Here is a 20,910-nt window from a genome sequence, read left to right as displayed (position 1 = left end):
CATCATACCCCTTTTCAACCATCCGCTGAGCCTTTAGAAATGAAATAACTCCTCTAGGAACATAGTCTAAAGTACCTATCCACTCTAACCGCGATAAACCTGGCATAGCCAAGGTCACCATCTTGGCATGACAATCAAGGATAGTATGATAGGGCGACAACCAGTTCATGCCCAAAATAAAATCAAAATCCACCATACTGAGCAAGAATAAATCGGCTCTGGTCTCAAAACCACTAAGAACAACCAAACACGACCGATACACATGGTCAACAACAATAGAATCTCCCACGGATGTAGACACATAGATAGGATAACTCAAAGAATCACGGGATATACCCAAATGCGGAGCAAAATAAGATGACACATAGGTATAAGTGGAGCCTGGATCAAATAAGACTTATGCATCTCTATGACAGACCGAAACAATACCTGTGATGACAGAGTCAGATGCAACTGCATCCGTCCTAGCAGGAAGGGCATAATATCTGGCCTGTCCTCCCCCTCTAGGGTGACCTCTACCTGCTCGACCTCCACCTCGAGCTGGTTGTGCAGGTGGAGTGGTAGCTGGTGCTGTAACCATTGCCTGAGGACCCGGTAGAGCACACGATGCCTGAGTGGTCTGTGAAGGTGCACCCCGCCTGTGTCTGGAGCAATCCCTCACCATATGACGAGTGTCACCACACTCAAAACAAGCTCTCGGAGGACGTGGCTGTTGTGGCTGGCTCGGGCCTGATCGGCTAGACTGACCGCTGAAAGCACCCAGTGTAGGGGGTGCACTAGACAATGGCGGTGCATAATAGGGAGCTTGGGGCCTAGAAGTGACCGGAATATCACTGGCAACTAGAAGTGCTGAATAAACATGGCGACTCACATAGTCCATACCCTGACGAGCTACAGTTGGGGCATGAGTACCACTATAAGTGCCGGACTCTTCAGACCTCTTGGCCTCTCTTCTCTCTCTCCTAAGTCAGCATACCCTCCAATCTCCTACCAGTCCCCACCACCTGCTAGTATGCGATGTCCATCTCCAACTCTCGGGCCATGCTAAATCTGATACTGGAGTTAAGCCCCTCAAAAAATCGACGAATCTGCTCTTGAACAGTAGCAACCAAGGTTGGTGCATGCCTAGCCAAATCACTGAACCAGACCACATACTCCGACACGGTCATAGAACCCTGGCGTAACTGCTCAAACTCTATGCGCCATGCATCTCAAAGACTCTGGGGAACATACTCCCTCAATAACATATCTGAGAACTGAGTCCAACTGAATGAAGTTGCCTCGGCCGGACTACCTAACTCACATGCTCGCCACCATTGATAGGCCGCTCCTCTACGCTGAAAAGTAGTGAAAGTAACCCCACTAGACTCCAGAACACCCATAGTTCGGAGGATACGGTGGCACTCCTCAAGAAAACCCTGGGTATCCTCTGACGCCAAGCCACTGAAAATAAGAGGGTGGTACTTCTTGTACCTCTCGAGCTAGAGCTGCTCCTCCTCAGAAATTTTTTCCCTAACCTCGGGCTAAATTAAGGCTATCGGCTGCACTGGTATGACCTATGGAACCTGGTCGACCTGGACCTGCTACTTTGGGGTACAAGCACTGGGAGTATGTGCTCCTCCCCCAGCCTGAGATGTGGCAGGAGCAAGTGGTATCAACCCTGCCAGAGCCAAAGTGTTGAAGATGCTCAGAAACTGGACGAGAGTCTCTGGGAGGGCTGGTGCAGTAACAGGCGTCTCATGTGCCTGCCCTCCAACTGAAGCTACTGGTGGATCCTCTATAGCAACTCGTGCAGGTTCTCTGGCTGCACCATATGGACGTCCTCGGCCTCTACTCCGGCCCCGGCCTCTTGTGGCTCTAGCAGGGGACGCGGGTATCTGGTCATCTGATCCAGTTATACGTGTCCTCACCATCTGTGAGAGAATAGAAAGACAGAAATTTAGAATATGAAGTCAAAATTTCGCACGATAAGGAATCAAAGAAGTGAAGCTTTTCCTAACAGTTCCATATCCTCCCGAAGATAAGTACAGACGTCTTCGTATCGATCCGCGAAACTCTACTAAACCTGCTTGTGACTCATAACACCTATGAACCTAGAGCTCTGATACGGCATTCTCCTCCGTAGGATATCGTGATGGCACCTAGTCTCTAAGACTAGGTAAGCCTAACAAGCATGTGGAATAATTGAAATAATAATCTAAAAGCTCAAAACGTCAGCAACTGTATAAAGTAAAAACTGCAACTCAAAGTATATACATCTCCCAAAACCCGGTAGATATAAGTCACAAGCTCTATATACAATGTTGCAAATATCCTAAACATCACTCTCTATCAAAACATAAAGAAACAAAGTAAAGACCGAGTAGAAAGGGACTTTGAGGCCTGCAGATGCGGGCAGGTGTACCTTGAAGTCTCCAAGCAGCAGCACAACACTCTAACATCGAGGCTGATAGCACCTGGATCTGCACAAAAACATGTGCAAAAATGTAGTATGAGTATACCACAACGGTACCTAGTAAGTGCCAAGCCTAATATCAATAGAATAGTGACAAGGCTAGGTCAGGGCCCTACTGGGAATAATAAGGAACAAGGCAGAAGATATAACGATATAATAAAGTGACAGGGAAGTGTAACAATAGAAATTTATGGAATGTAACAACACAGAATCAAGAAGACAAATACAACACGTAAGGAAACAAGAATCCTACAAGTTAAGAAACAACAACAACAACAACAACAAATAATACAGCAAATAGAGGAAATCTACAGGGGCACTCCCGAGGTACCGCCTCGTATTCCCAAAAGTAAATATCTCACAATCTTTCCTTATAATAACAATCGCACGACAGAAAACTCGTGCCACAATAACAATCCGCACAGCAGAAACCTCGTTCCACAATAACAATCCACGGCAGAAACCTCGTGCCACAATAACAATCCACACGGCAGAAACCTCGTGCCACAATAACAATCCGCAAGGCAGAAACCTCATGCCATAATAACAATCCGCACAGCAGAAACCTCGTGCCACAATAACAATCCACACGACAGAAATCTCGTGCCACAACCAAACAATCACCTCAACAATAATCACGAAAACCAAAACATAACAAATGTAACAATGATATTTCAAGAAAATAATTCCACAGTTAAATAATGCATACGGAATCAAGGAAGTAAGTAATTCAACTAAGCATTTTGCATAAATTGCAAATAAGAGATAAGACACGTAGACATATGAAATTAGGCTAAACATGATGACTACATATGCTAAAGTAACTCAATTAAGGAAATAAAAGGAAACTAGTTAGCAAAAATCAGATTTTCAACATTTAGTCCGAGTACGCACTCGTCACCTCGCGTACACGGCCTTCACATATTGTAAATTACCATAACAGTACCAAATCTTAAGGGGAATTTTCCTCACATGAAGTTAGACAAGTCACTTACCTCAAACCTCACTCAATCAATCAATAAGAAGGTCTTTCCCTCGACTTTTGGACTCCAAACGGCTCAAATCTAGTCAAAAATAATTACATACTATAAATATAACTATAAGAAACTAATCTAAATAATGAAATTATGATTTTAGCAAGAATTGGAAAAATCACCCCAAAAAGTCTACCCGGGCCCACATCTCGGAACCCGAACAAAATTATAAAATCCAAACACCCATTTGATATCGAGTCCAACCATACAAGAATTATCCAAATTCAAACTCATTTGGCCTTTCAAAACTCAAGAATTTGGTCAAAGAATTTTACACCTTTTTTCCCAAATGTTCAACCCAAATCCTTAATTAAATGAAGAAATCGAAGATAGATTAGTGAAAATTAATCAAAAATGAGTTAGGAACTCTTACCCCAACAATCCCTCTGAAAATCCCTCAAATTATCGCCTTAATCCGAGCTCTCAAAGTCCCAAAATAAAAATGAGATCAAACCCTCGATTTTTCTCTTTTTCTGCCCAGTTATGTCGTACCTACAACCTTACTGCAGCATCTGCAAAAAAGTCATCACAGGTGCGGATTTCAATAAATCCACAGAGTCCGCTTCTGCGAGCATAGGTATGCACCTACACGTGCGCGCCTACGACAATTGTTTCGCACCTGAGACCTTAGCCGCTCTTGCGCATCTCCTCACCGTAGAAGCGAAGCCGCTTCTGCGGAACATTGTCCGCATCTGAGAGCCCTTGCCTGGGCTGCCTTGTCAGCTTCTAAGTTCCCTCAAGTGCACATGCGAGTCCGCACCTGCTGTCATAACCTCCGCAGGTGCGATTACACCAAAAACTGGGAACTTTAGCATTTGCACAAGTCCAACAATTGATCCGATATCGATACGAATCACACCCGGGGCCCCCAGGACCCCGTCCGAGTATACCAACTTGTTTCAAAATACATAACGGACCTACTCGAGGCCATACAACACATCAAACAACACTAAAAATACGAATTGCGCATCGATTCAAGCTAATGAACTTTTGAACTTCTAACTTCTACATCCGATGTCGAAACCTATCAAATCACGTCCGATTGACCCCAAATTTTGCACACAAGTCATAATTGATATTACAGACCTATTCCAACTTCTATAATAGAAATCCAACCCCGAATCAAAAAGTCCACCCCCGGTTAAACTTCCCAAAATTCCACCAATTTTCAACTTTCGCCAATTCCCGCTGAAACGACCTACGGACCTCCAAATCAATGTCCGGATACGCTCCCAAAACCAAAATCATCATACGGAGTTACTGGAATCGTCAAAATTATATTCTGGAGTCTTCTTCACACAGGTCAACCTACGGTCAACTCCTACGACTTAAACTTCTAATTTATGGACTATGTGTCCCATTCCACTCCAAAACTTACCTGAACCCAACACCAAGCACCCCAGCAAGTCACATAACCATAAAATAAAATCGAGGGAGCAATAAATAGGGGATCAGAGTTAATACTCTCAAAACAACCGACCGAGTCGTTACACTTTAACTTCAATGTACTTGATCTATATGCTTCATCCTAAGCTCGTTTAATTTGGATATTATCTCGATCATAGAGAGATGCATTATTATCTCTAGGAAATTGTTGATGGGATATTTTTCTTTCTTTAACTTTAGTGAATTTTTTGTGCGAAACTGCTCTAAGAGATGCAGATTTGTTGCCGTTTGCAATTATTGTTTTCAACAAAGTCTTTTATTTCTACTAAAAGTTGGATGGCATATGAATTTGTATTTCTAAAAATATCTTAAAAGGGACATAAGCGAGCAAATTTGCATATTCTTTTAACTTGGTTTGCTAACCATGTGTCTTGTTTGTTTTTGACTTCATAAAGGGATTATGTTGCACATAGTAAAATTCATAAAACCTTTCAAACTGTTACCGCTAGTCTACCAAACGTAGAAAATATTGCACAAGTCATCTCGGTCTGATGGCTTCCTGCGTAATGTGCACCATATTTTCAAAAGAAAGGTCATGATTAGCATAGGTTATTTCCTTAGCTTAGTAAAAAAATAATGCCAAATTAATTTATATTATTTTCATTCTATAAATGGGTAAATAAAATAAAATAATAAAAAGAAGAAGAAGAGTATTGCAGAGAAAAGTAGAGAGAGAGGATTCTTATCGATTTGGGATGAATTACAATGGAATTGAACCCCTCTATTTATAGGGAAAGAGTGACTTAGCCACCAAGTAATAATCCCTAAAATCTCTCTAAATATAGACATTCACCTTAAATACAATTCTATTTATAACACTCCCCATTGAATGTCTATTCAACAGATAATGTGCCTCGTTAAACCTTAACTAAAATTCTGGAGAAGGAAAAAGAGTACACATGTTTAGAAATACGCCTTTTGGTTGCCTCGTTAAAAACCTTGCAAGAAAAATCTAGTGGGACAAAACCTTGTAAGGAAAAAAGAGTACAACGCGTATTAACTCCCCTTGATGAGAGAATCAATCCACATCCTTAAGTCTTCACATCCCAATCTTGTACACTAATTTCTTGAAGGTTGATGTCGGTAGAGATTTGGTGAACAAATCAGCCATATTATCACTTGAACGAATTTATTGCACATTGATATCACCATTCTTTTGAAGATCATGTGTGAAAAATAACTTTAGTGAAATGTGCTTTGTTCTATCTCCTTTTATGAATCCTCTCTTCAATTGGGCTATGCATACTGCATTGTCTTCATACAAAATTGTGGGTAGTTTGTCACACTTCAAACCACATTTATTTCGAATAAGATGTATTATAGACCTCAACCATACACATTCTCGACTTGTTTCATGAATAAAAATTATCTTAGCATGATTTGATAAAGTAGCCACGATTGATTTCTTAGTCGATCACCAAGATATGGTAGTGCCTCCACATGTTAAGACATAGCCTATTTGAGATCGAGCCATGTGTGGGTCAGATAATTACCCAGCATCGGCATAACCAACAAGATCGGGACTGTAATTATTGTCATAAAATAAACCCATATCGGTAGTCCCTTTTAGATACTATAATATGTATTTGATTCCATTCCAATGTCTCCTTATATGAGCAAAGCTATATCTTGGTAAGGCAATAACAGAAAAAGTTATGTCAGGCCTTGTAGTATTAGCAAGATACATTAGTGTACCAATTGAACTAAGATATGGTACTTCAGGACCAAGTAGCTCTTCATTCTTTTCTTGAGGTCGGAATGGATCCTTTGTAACGACCTGACCGATCGTTCTGAACTCTAGCACATCGTTCGGTGGTTTGAGGCCTCGAGTAGCACCACTGCATGTATTATGACTTGTACGTGTGGCCGGAATTAAATTTTGGGAAGTTTGGAGTTGATTCGAAAGAAAACTTCTTATTTCGGAAACTTTAAGTTGGAAGAATTGACTAAGATTTGACATTTGAGTAAACAACCTCGGAATCGGGATTCGAAAGTTTCAATAGGTTTGTATCATAATTTCGGACTTGGGCGTATGTTCGGGTTGAGTATCGGGTCACCCGGGAGCGTTTCGACGCTTATTGTCGAAAGTTGACATTTTGAAGGTTTTAGAATTTTTTAAGTTTCGTTTGAGGTGGACTTTGGTGTTATCAATGTCCGTTTGGGATTTCGAGCCTTGGAATAGGCTCGTGTCGTGATTTATGACTTGTGCGTAAAGTTTGGCGTCATTCCGGAAAGCTTAAGTGTGATTCGGCCGCGTTCGTCGAAGTTTGAATGTTTGAAAGTTTAAAAAAAGGTTTCGATCATCAATTCATAATTTTAATGTTGTTTGACATGGTTTGAGGCTTCGACTAAGTCCGTGTCGTATTTTGGGATGTGTTGGTATGTTTGGACGAGGTCCCGGGGGGGCTCGGCTGCGAATCGGATTGGAAACGGACCGAGTTTGTACTTGGGAAACTACTAAAGTGCACTAGGTCTGGTGCGATTGCACCTGCAAAGAATTTGGTCGCAGGTTCGAGACTGCTAAAGCGGCCAAAGGGTCGCAGAAGCGGTCCTGAGAGAGCTGGGCAGTGGTCGCAGGTACGAGAAGGATTTCAGCATCTACGAGCCCGCAGATGCGATGAGGCTCCGCAGATGCGGAGCTGGAGAGGTGTGGCTGACCCCGCAGAAGCGGAAGGGATCATGCAAGCGCGGAAGCGCAGAAGCGAGCGGAGAGCCGCAGAAGCGCCCTCACAAGTGCTAGCTTTGGGCCGCAGGTGCGGCTGGTTGGGGCCTAAGTAAATTCCGCAGGAGCGGACATTTTTCGCAGGTGCGGCTGGGGTGCCCGCAGGTGCGAACACGCTTAGGCAGAATATATGTTGCCCAATCGGGATTTTTGCTCATTTCACTCATTTCTTTCTTGGTTTGGGCGATTTTTGGAGAGCTTCAAGGGGAGACTTTCATCATCTATGGCAAGGTAAGTTATTCCCACCTATTGTAAGTTAAATACATGGATTCTATAAGGATTTAAACATGAAAATTAGTAGAAATTGTGTGATTTTGGTAGAAAACCTAGAATTTGATATTTTTGGATTTTAACCACGAAATTGGACATGAAATTTAAAATAAATCATATATTTGAGTTCGTGGCGTCATAGGCAAAGTTTATCTTCAAACAAAATTTGAATCCGGGCACGTGGGCCAAAGGGTTGACTTTATTGACTTTTCGAGCGGAGTTGGTAATTGTTATAAATTGTTAAATTGTAAGTACTAGAGTATATTTTGATTGAATTGCACGTTATTTGACTAGTTTCGGATCGTTTGGCTTGAATTGAAGAGTTAGAGAGGCGTTGGAGCCGGTTATGAAACTTCGGAGCAAGGTAAGTCTCATGTCTAACCTTGTAAGGGGGAAACTACCCCCTAGGTGATGTAATTGCTATGTGATACCGGTTGTGGGTGCTACGTACACACGAGGTGACGAGAGTCCGTACGTAGCTAAAGCATATTTATGTCCGGGTAGACTTAGGACCTTATCATGTAATAATTAAATTATTTAAACTCATTCTGCTAGCTTAATTATTTGAACTTATAATTGAAATTGATTTAGAAATAAATATATGTATACTAGGCCGAGCCTTATCACCTTGAGTTGTTGGCTAAATATGATATTCACTTTGAACTCTTGTACTATATTGTAAGCACGTGTCTCAAAATTCGATAACTTCCTTCCTTTCTTGTAGAGCTGGCCAAACGCCTCGGCAATATAATAGATGCATCTATGGTTCGTACCGCTCGACCCTCGGCAGTGTATACATTATTCTGGATCGGGCCTAACGACCTCAGCATAATCGTGCATTATATCGCTGGTAGTCCGAACATTCATGAGATTATCTTTCCTTTGATGCCCGATATTTTTACATGGTACTTCTTATCCGTTTGTTACTTGTACTTGATATATCTAAGTTGATGAGGTAGAATACAAGACCGAGAAATTCATACTTTAAAAGAAATATTTGAAAGATTAAGTAACTCACAGATTTACCCCATTATGGTTGTGTGCTTCACATCTGTTTATTGTTTTACTATATTGCTTTGTTGGACTTCTAGTAAGTGTCGATGTCGATTCCTCGTCACTACTTCTCCAGGGTTAGTCTAGATACTTACTGGGTACGTGTTGATTTACGTACTCATGTTGTACTTCTGCACTAAATGTGTAGGATCTGACAGGTTCATTTGGTGATCATCTTAGCGCATAGGCGCAGCTGTTGAGGAGACTTTTTGTGAGTTGCATTCCAGACTACATATCGCAGTCCATAGAGTCTCCATCGTACTATTTATTTTATCCTGTCTCATTTATATTCTAGACAGATGTCGTATTATTTTTGTACTCCTTAGTAAATGCCCATGCACTTGTGACTCCGAGTTTTGGGATAAAAGTGTAAATTTCCTTTCTTATTGAAACTTATGATTTCGAAAGTAATAAAATGAGTAATTAAATTGATCAATCACTGTTGGATTTCCATATGGCGGCGTCAGGCGCCATCATGACCTATAGTAGATTTTTGGGTCGTGACATCCTTATTCACATCAAGTGACGAACAACCATTGGAGTACTTAATGGATGTGCTCCATCCATGTAAAACATTTGCCAAACGTTCAATTGGCAAAGCAAGACATAATTTTATCTTTCCAAGATCTTTCATCTCAAATTCCTTCTTTAAATAATCAATTGCCTTTTGGGATTCTATAGGAGTTCCAATAAGGCTAATGTCATCAACATATACGGCAGGTACAACAAATTCCGATGTTATTTTCTTTATAAAAATGCATGGACAAATGGTATAATTTATATAACCTTCCTTTAATAAATAGTCACTAAGGCGGTTATACCACATTCGTCCTGATAGCTTTAGACCATACAAAGATCTTTGCAATTTGATTGAAAATATTTCCCGGGACTTTGAATTATGTGCGTCAGACATTTTAAATCCTTCGGGAATTTTCATGTATATCTCATCATCAAGTGAGCCATATAGGTCGGCGGTAACCACATCCATTAAATGCATGTCAAGCTTTTCATGGACAGCAAAACTAATGAGATAACGAAATATTATTGCATCCATAACAGGTGAATATGTCTCTTCATAATCGACACCAGGCCTTTGTGAAAATCCTTGTGCAACAAGGAGTGCCTTATATCTTTATACCTCATTTTTCTCATTTTTCTTACGTACAAAGACTCATTTATAGCCAACAGGCTTAACACCATTAGGTATTTGGACTACATGCCCAAAAAAATCACGTTTCGCAAGTGAATCCAACTTAGATTGGGTTGCTTCTTGCCATTTTGGCCAATCACGTCTTTTTCGACATTCTCCAACAGATTGAGGTTCAAGATCCTCACTATCTTGCATAATTCTAGATGCAATATTATATGCACAAACATAATCCACCACTATATCCAATCGTTTCAAATTCGTCTCAATATCAATTGGGTTTATTGATAGTTCCTTATTTGCTTGAGTCTCAAGCTCAGTGATTTTCTCATGAATCTCAGGATTGGTTAAATTGTGGATTTCTTCATGAGACTCTTTCGTAGTATCATCTTGATCATTTGTTTTTCTTTTTCTAGGATTCCGACCCTTATAACCCAATGGTCGGCCATGCTTTAGACGTGCTTTTGCCCCATTAGCTATAACACTAGAAGATTGTCCAACAGGGATATCAATACGGATTGGAACATTCTTTGCAGGGATATGTGATTTTGTTATCCTTTTCAGATCCGTAAATACGTCTGGCATTTGATTTGCTATTTTCTGCAAATGAATAATCTTTTGCACCTCTTTTTTACAAATAGAGGCACGTGGATCAAGATGAGACAATGATGGATTTTTCCACAAAATTTCTCGTTTGGTTTCACCAATTTCTCCCCCTAATTTTAGGAAAAGTGTCTCATCGAATCGACAATCTGCAAATCGAGCAGTGAACAAAACCCCCATTAATGTTTCGAGGTGGCGAATAATGGAGAAAGATTCAAAACCAACATATATTCCTAACCTTCTTTGGGGACCCATTTTGGTGCGATATGGCGGTGCTACATGCACATATACTGCGCATCCAAAAATTCGTAAATGGGATATATTAGGTTCATGACCCAAAACTAATTGCAATAGGGAATATTTATGATAATTTGTCGGTCTGAGACAAACTAACATTGCTGCATGCAAAATGGCATGACCCCAAACAAAAATGGGTAACCTCATTTTCATGAGTAATGGTCTTGCTACTATTGCAGACGTTTAATCAAAGACTCTGCAAGGCCATTTTGAGTGTGAACATGAGCTAGAGGATGTTCCACTTTTATCCCAATTAATAAGCAATAACCATTAAATACTTGGGATGAAAACTGTCACGACCCAAAATCCAAACTGTCGTGATGGCACCTAACCCAACCCACTAGGTAATCCAATTAACAAAATAACATAATATAATAACATTGATGTGAATCAAAGATGAGATAACTGAATTTTATACAACTCCCCAAGAACTGGTAGTACAAATCATGAGCTTCTAAGATTTAGAATTTATAAAGCTGGTATGAAATAAAGTACATCATCTGTTTGAAATATACATGAACAGATTAAAATTCTAAAGCTACCAAGATCAAGAGGCAGCTATGATCGGAACGCAGATACAGCTTTAAATCCTGCTCCCGATGTGCACAACAACATCAACATCCAACATCTGCATGCAAGGTGCAGAAGTGTAGTATAAGTACAACCGACTACATGTACTCAATAAGTAACAAACCTAACCTTAGGTTGAAAGTAGTGACTAGCTGGGACAAGGGTCAGGGTCCAACTCCAATAACCAGCAATAGTTCATAACAATATGATAAATATGGTACAAAAAATAATTCAGTTGGTTCGCAGTTACGGAAAAATAGGCATGTTTTTCAAGTATAACAGTATATCCCAGATCTTTTACCGAAAACCTCAAAATATATGAATAAGTTTGAAAACTGTGATTTTCCCAAAAACCTTTCAACAATAAACAAGATGTTTCATTTTTCAGATAGCATGAGGAAAATACATCTCTATGCCTACATGTAAATATACAAGTGAAATCATGAATGTCACCAAAACTGGGTAGCATGAGGAAATGCATCTATATGCATGTATATCAAGTACGCATGTCAAATGCAATGCATCTCAATAATGAACTCATGTACTCACACTCTCTCAGAGTACTCAATATCACTGTGTCGTATTCTCACTCATCATGCTCAATACTTAGCACACTCAGTCACTCAGTACTGTACAGGGCCAATCCAGCCCAAACATAATAACTGCTAGCAATTGCGCTCACTGGGGGTGTGTAGACTCCGGAGAGGATCCTTCAGCCCAAGTGCTATAGTCCGCACGGACAACTCACATACTGCACAGACAACTCACGTGTTATGGTATCAATATCTGGATCTACACGGCCAACTCACATGTTGCACGGACAACTCACGTGCTATAGTATCAATATCTGGATCCGCATAGACAACTCACATTCTATAGTATCAATATTTGGATCTGCACAGACAACTCACGTGCCATAGTATCAATAACCTAACAATCAGGCCCTCAACCTCACTCGGTCATCAATCTCTCCAGTCTCTCGGGCTCACAATGTCATGAAACTAGCCCAAAATGATGATATGATGTATCAATAAATAACTACAGAGACTGAGATATGATATGCAATGAATGTATATGACTGAGTAAGAAATTACAATTTAAACATATAATTTGACAGTATAAATGACCTCAGTGGGTCCCAATAATACCAACATTTGCCTAAGCATGATTTCTAATATGAGTCACAACTCAGTTTCTATAACACATGAAAAATACATGGAAAAATAAAAGTTAATTAACTACACAGCTCTACGGAATCGACTGAGTTTCAATTTCTACGGTGCATGTCCATACGCCCATCACCTAGTGTCACACCCCCTTTTACCCCCCCTCCCCCAAAATAAGATATATGTGTGGATTGTGGGTTGGTGCCCTATATTACTGAGGAAATGTAACCAGAGGTTGGTACCCTGTATTATTGATAAAATGCTGAATACCTTGGGCGAAAAGGTTCCACATGGGTTAAACTACGAAAAGCAAGCCTGGGCGAAGAGAACTTCTACCCGGAAATATGAGCTGAATCCCCCTAAGCTAAAAGGTTCTACCTGGGTTAAGCTATGAAAAGCAAGCTTGGGCGAAGAGTACTTCTACCCGGAAATATGAGCTGGATCCCCCTAGGCAAATAGGTTCTAACTGGGTTAAGCTACGTAAAACAAGCCTGAGCAAAGAGTACTTCTACCCGAAAATATGAGTTGGATCCCCCTAGGAGAATAGGTTCTAACTGGGTTAAGCTACGTGAAACAACCTGAGCGAAAAGTGCATCTACTTGTAACTATGATCTAGATCCCACTAGGCGAAACAGTTCTACCTGAGTTAAGATACGTAAAACAACCTGAGTGAAGAGTACTTCTACACATAACTATGAGTTGTATCCCCCTAGGCGAAACGGTTCTAACTAAGTTAAGCTATGTAAAACATCTTGAGCGAAGAGTACTTCTACCCATATCTATGAGCTGGATCCCCCTAGGTGAAACGGTTCTACCTAAATTAAGCTACGTAAAATATCCTGAGCGAAGAGTACTTCTACCCGGAACTATGAGTTGGATACCCCTAGGCGAAATGATTCTACCTGAGTTAAGCTACGTAAAACAACCTGAGCGAAGAGTACTTCTACTCGTAACTATGAGCTTTATCCCCTAGGTGAAACGGTTCTAACTGAGTTAAACTACGTAAAATATCCTGAGCGAAGAGTACTTCTACCCGGAACTATGAGTTGGATCCCCCTAGGCGAAACAGTTCTACCTGAGTTAAGCTACGTAAAATATCCTGAACAAAGAGTACTTCTACCCGGAACTATGAGCCGGATCCCCTAGGCGAAATGATTCTACCTGAGTTAAACTACGTAAAACAACCTGAGTGATGAGTACTTCTACTCAGAACTATGAGCTAGATCCCCCTAGGCGAAAAGGTTCTACCTGGGTTAAGCTACAAAAATGATCTGTATGAACAATAGTGATGCATGCTGAAAATAAAAGAAAATGGAGATTTTGCGGAAACTTACCTTTGGTGACATTCGTCCTTTAAGAATCGTCATTCTGCACTGCTTTGTTCCTGCTTCAAACAATGAAAAATTGTGAGTTTTAAAAGTGATGGTCGGTTTGTGGCCTTGATGTCTTTGGTAGCTTGGCTTTGTTCCCATTCCCTTCAGAAAGACTGACTGCATTGGTAGTTGGCTACACTACTGGTAGACTCTGTTGTTGCTTTCAAGAGACTTTTGCTCTCTGTACCAGCCCTGATTGTGTTTTTGGCTCAATCAGCCTTATCCTAACTAGAGATCTTTGCTTAGGTGACCTTTTTTTGATATCTTGAATGGCTTTTTGCTTTTCGAGAAATTTGTTTGTCAGAGAGAATAGCAACTGGGTATGCGCCTTTTGCATGATGTGCACACTCCATACTCTCTGTTCAGTACTACAGGGAACCCGTAATCAATCTTGCATCTTTTTTTTGCTTGTTTTTGACAAGTAGGCAAACAGAAATATCTTTCAGGGGAACCTTTGTACTGCACGAATCCTCAAGACCTGTCTACTGTAACAAATGTGTGTGCATGTTACTTCTCCGATAATGTTATCTTGAATGTTCTAGCCAGAATTTGCTTACTGAAAAGCTGGTAGCAGGTTTTGAAATCCTTTCTTACTTGTTTTGACAAGGACTAACTCAAAGCAAAGGATATAATGATGCGAAGAAACAATATCTACAAGAGATGCCTTCATGAGGAAGGAAAGAAGGAAGAGGTTTATATATATATATATATATATATATATATATATATATATATATATATATATATATATATATATATATATATATATATATATATATATATATATATATATAAAGAAGGAAGAGGCTTTGTTTATTTTTTTTATTTTATTTTTTAATGAGGTAACTAGCCTTAATGATCATGACACGCATTTTGGACTCAACGGCCTAATCTATCAAACTGATCTAATCATTCCTTTCGCTATTCCTTCGGGCCTTGAAGTCGGTCTTGTTTGTGTTAATTCTTTGTATCAGTTTCACAACATACTTTCGACTAGTGGTACCCCGAGAGATTTTCACCAACAAGTCTCTTTCATTTATTTATCTCTACTTATCGTCGTCTTACAGTGCCTGTGAGGGTTTTCACTAGTAAGACTCTTTTTTTTTTCTTGATTCCTTGAGTAAGAACCATGGCCATGTCCTCCATATGACAACCATTGCTCATTGTGGATTTCCCTCGGCATTCTCAAAACTGATCAGGAGGTCTTGGTTGGAAGGCTTTTAGATATGGTTAGAAATAAAGGACGGCATGAAGGCTCAAAGTAGACTCAATATGATGGTTTTTACACTTACAACTCTTGGAATCGACTCTTTCAAAAAACTAAAACAAACTCATGCCCCAGTTTTAGATACTAGATTTTGTTTTTAATCCTTATTTGGTTGGACTGAACCGTGTAAGATTGCATACGTATCCCATTTTTAAGAAATCATGTCAAACGTAGTTCAAACATCTGACCTAACTATTTTTTTTTTATCTTTCTTTCTTTTTTATTTTCTTTTTTCTTTTTTTTTTCTTTTATTCTTTTCTTTTTTCTTTTTTTTTCAAAAACAAGTTGCCCCAGCTTTTATTTCCTGGGGGCATGGATCTTTGACTGTTCTTTTCTTATTCTTTTTTCACTTGAACTTTCTAAGAGTTGCCCCAGTTGGTACTCTTGGGGCATGGACTTTTCTTTTCATTTTTTTTCATTTCATTTTTTTGACTTTTGACTCTAAACTTGATTCCAAAAGAGGGTGTTCAAAGAAATAATGCAGGCTCAAAAATGGGTAACGAAGGGTATAAAGTGTTTGGATAGCCGAAAAATCCAGCCTCGAGAACGCCAAACATAGTATCCTTTCGTGATAACAACATTGATGAACATGTCTGTCTTCTTGGTGTGTCATGGTCAAAAGACACTTTTCATCCATTAATGTCAAATGTTTCACCAAACTTCAATTAATTCTTCCTCAAACCCGATCTTCACAATGATTTGAAGGTAAAGATCATTAACCCCACGGGTATGACTATTCTAGTTCCATATAAATTTGAACTGAGCTTAATTACAAAGTGTTTGGACTGTGTATTCATCCTCAAAAGTGTCTTGTTCTCAGTTAACCAATTCAAGACTAAATCAGTTTTCTAGGATCTGGCCAAAAATTTCGTATGCATGTCATGTCACTAGAACTAGCGTGAAAAGAACTATGCACAAAATGGACACAAAATGACTGACTATTTTTTTTATTGAATAAAGGATAGCAAGGTCCGATAACATAAAAAGAAGAAGAAAAGACGACAAAATAAGCTACCATGTCTCCTTAATGGATAAAAGAGGAGTGACTTTCCAGTTACTAAGCGACATCTTAGCCACGGACTTTTGACTCTAAACTTGATTCTAAAAGAGGGTGTTCAAAGAAATAACACAGGCTCAAAAATGGGTAACAAAGGGTATAAAGTGTTTGGATAGCCGAAAAAGGGCCTCCCGGCCTCGAGAACGCCAAAAATAGTATCCTTTCGTGATTACAACATTGATGAACATGTCTGTCTTCTCGGTGTGTCATGGTCAAAAGATACTTTTCATCCATTAATGTCAAATGTTTCACCAAACTTCAATTAATTCTTCCTCAAATCCGATCTTCACAATGATTTGAAGGTAAAGATCATTAACCCCATGGTTATGACTATTCTAGTTTCATATAAATTTGAACTGAGCTTAATTCCGAAGTGTTTCGACTGTGTATTCATCCTCAAAAGTGTCTTGTTTTCAGTTAACCAGTTCAAGACTAAATCAATTTTCTAGGATCTGGCCAAAAATTTCGTATGCATGTCATGTCACTAGAACTAGCGTGAAAAGAACTATGCACAAAATGGACACAAAATGATTGACTATTTATTTTATTGAATAAAGGATAGTAAGGTCCGATAATACAAAAAGAAGAAGAAAAGACGACAAAATAAGCTACCATGTCTCCTTAATGGATAAAAGAGGAGTGACTTTCCAGTTACTAAGAGACATCTTAGCCACGGACTTGCACATCAGCATTACTACGGCATTCAACCATTTTTATTGATATGGATTCAGCACTCAAATTTTGACTTTTGATCAAACCGCTCCCCATATTGTCTATCGGATTTTAGGACTTACAGCATGGGAACTTTCACAGTAACTAATTTTTCAAAGGACTTGGAAGAATTCTCATGTCTCCCTATCATCACAGATCATTCCAACTACTGGCCCACTGGTGCGAGTAGGCAGAAGATTGTTTGTCATATTAGGGGCATCTTCATCCCTAAGAACTATTGCCTTGACATCGATGAGGTCTTCTACTGCTCTTTTAAGAGTCCAACAGTCTTCAGTATGATATCCCACTGCTCCAGAGTGGTATTCACATCTAGCCTCAGCTCGGTGCGAGGGGAACTCAGGGTTTGGCCGGTTCGGGGCCACTAGCTACAGCAGACCTATCCTAACTAGCTTTTGGAACAAGCTAGAGTATGATTCACCAATAGGGGTGAACTGGTTCCTTCTGGGAGGCTGTCTTGGGCGAGGATTGAAGTGGGGAATATATTGTTGGGGATTATATGGAGCTTGGTAGGGACGGGTTGTGTATAATGTTGTGGTCGCGTGTAAGGTTGAGTGTTCATCACCGCATAGGGAGGCGGTGCCACGGCATAAGCAGTCTCTTGATGGGGATAATAGTGTTGTGGGGCCTTAGGAAGCATATATGATTGGTTGAATGACCTGCGGTCCCCCCTCGAGTTAGAAGCAATCATGGCTCCCTCTTCTCTCCCGTTTCTGTTCATCAAAACCCCTCGAACCATTCTGAATGGTCTGTGATGTGGCCTTAAAGGCAGTATGACTCAAGATTTATCCCGTTTTTAAACCATTTTCGACCCTCCCCCCAATTTTGATAGCCTCGGCAAACGAATTACCCATAGAGGACATCATGTTCTGGAAGTAGTCCGCCACTTGGGCCTGTAGGAAGACCATAACCATTTTTGCTTCGTCCATTGGAGGCTTTACCCTTGCGCCATTTGACAGCATATTCACGGAAACTTTCCGTTGTTTTCATTGTCAAACTCCACACAGAGTTCTCTTTTTGGATCTTTCACTCTTGCTTTTTTTTTTTTTGCTCTTTGTATTCTTTGTTATTTTTTGTCACTCATTTCTTTCTTTTTCCTTCTTCTTCTTTTTTTCACTCGGTTTATTTAATGGCTATGATAGAATTCGATGGGGATTGCCTACTTATCATGACACCGCATGAATCAGATCATTACATAGTTCAAGATACCGGGAAAAAAGTACATAAGCTAGCTTTTCTTTTCTTTTTTATTTTTTTTGTTTTGTTCTTTAGGAATTTTGTAAAGAAAAGACTTGTAAAGAAAAAAAATTGATTTTGATATTTTTGTCTTTGAATTTCCAAAAGAACGACTTCTAAAGAAGAAAGAAAATATTTTGGATTCTGATTTGAATTTATTTTTCATTTTATTTTTCTAATGAAAGACTTCGGAAAAGAAGGAAAATATTTTCATATTTGATTTTTTTTTTCTTGAATTTTCTAAGTAAAGAATTCTAAGAAGGAATTAAGGAAAGTTGTTTTAGATTTTTGGAAATTGGGGGCCGGAACCGATAAGGTTTGCCTACGTATCTCACATCCGGTGAGAATCAAGCCCGCGTTGTTCGGTCAGTTTTGACACAACATGAAAACATGCTTTTTGAAAATATTAACTCATTTTGAAATGACTTTTCTTTTTCTTTTTTTCTTTTTTTTCAAAATTTTGGCAGAGTTTCAGGATTTCTCGAATACCTGATTTTTCAGAACCGGGTGAATTTTCTCTTTCCTACCTCACTCTTTGTTTTTTTTTCTTTCCCTATTCTAGAAGCCGATCAACATGCAAGGCGAAATAAATGCACAAATAGCACGTAGGATGCATCAGGATGGTCTTTTATTTTCCGTACACTTGTCCTAGACAGACCCAGCCCCTGTGTTGAGTCCCCAAAGTCAAATGCACGTGATGCAAACAAACATTCCTACAAAGGATCCGGCATGAGGCTATGTTATTCTAGGTTTAAAAACCTGTGGGGTGTTCTAGACATGGCTTACCCAAGCGAACAGCTCGAGCCGAGGTGGGGGCAATGTACCGGAGCACGAAAGTCTACCCGGCCTAGTTGCTGATCCAACCTCGTTCTATTTGGTATGACCTCTAACAGAAAAGTGAGCCACGCGTACGTGTGCACCATATTTTTAGAAGACTCTGAAAGGAGGCGTAAGAAGACAGTTTAATACCGTTCAACTAATATCAAAGCGGTAAATGAGAGGCAATTAGCACATTTGTCCCACAAACACAGTAATAGCAACAATCAAGAAAGCCAAGTATAGATTATATTACAAGCTTGAATTCTGAACCCTGAACCACAGATTCTGGGTTTGAGTTCCCCAGCAGAGTCGCCAGAGCTGTCACACCCCTTTTACTACCCCCCCCCCCCCCAAAAGATATATGAGTGAATTGTGGGTTAAAGAGTTTTTCCATTTGAAGTGACAAATTTGAGTAGAGATTATTTTATGTACAGAGTTGCCACTTGGAATTGAGTTTTTGGGTATTCCAAGTCACCTTTTATTTGAATCCCTAGTCAAAGGAAGGTTTGACTCTATTATTATTGGTCTGCGAAAATAAAATCTGGGTAAGAAATTTTGTTGACCGGGGAGAAGGTGTAAAGCATTCCCCGAGTCCTGTGGTTCTAGCACGGTCACTTTATTGACTCCAACTTGGCTTCAATTAATTTTGGACAAACTGTGATTTATTGATTTTCATATTTTATCTATCCGCTTTTATTGCTTGATTATATTTATGAAAATTATCTTGAAATGAGTCACGCGTACGTGTACTCATTTTGTTTGGTGTGCCAAAGTTATGTCACGCGTATGTGTACACAACTAATAACACTTTATTTAATTATTAAGATTGTTGCGTCCAAAGTTGCGCGAACGCATACCTTGGTTTTAATTTTAGAAATCGTAATTATGTCACGTGAACGTATACATAATTACAAAATTTTGATTAATCAGGGGCGTGCCTAAAAGCATACTAGCTTCGTGGAAAGAGATGACACTTATTCTTATTTGCATTTGAGCCAGCTCCATTATCTTTTCATGTAATCTAATTCCCCCTAACATTAATTACTACTTCCAATTCAAGTCAATATTTTAAAATCCTATCTCAAATTCGACAAATAATTTGATAGAACATACAATAATTCTTATTTAACTACTAGTAATGAGCACATGTCAATTCGTTCTCAACTCAAACTCATGGCCCAGTGAGTGGCTAACCAAATTCAGCCTAAAGCTTTTAGTTGTAAACAAAGTAGGACTACAAGTTCCCACTTTACCAGATTTATTATCACAACACAAATCTACAAAAAAAATAATAACCATCAAGAAAATAGATAAACTAATCAAGGTAACAAACCAAAAGCATGCTAGCATATAGCGATGACGAAATGAACAAGCATTCGCTGAACTAACAAAATAGAAGGAAACAAGATAAATGTAAAGAAATGAACCTTTTATAACTTTCAGAACATCAAAGATCTTCCAACTGGTTTACAAGAAGAATACCTCGATGAGCTTGAAAACGAACAGACCCGTCACTCGGAGACCACGACGAAAATCTTGAATCGGCAACGACCTCGAGCATAGAGCTTCAACAGGATTAATGTAAGATTTTGGAGCTATTTTAATGGTGTTTATAAGTGGTATTTTAGCTGGTTTTTATGGTGTTTGAAGGCTGATATCTGGAGGA

This window comes from Nicotiana tomentosiformis, chromosome 12 (genome assembly GCF_000390325.3).
Source record: "Nicotiana tomentosiformis chromosome 12, ASM39032v3, whole genome shotgun sequence".
In the NCBI taxonomy this organism is placed as follows: domain Eukaryota; kingdom Viridiplantae; phylum Streptophyta; class Magnoliopsida; order Solanales; family Solanaceae; genus Nicotiana; species Nicotiana tomentosiformis.
This window is presented reverse-complemented; position numbering follows the sequence as displayed.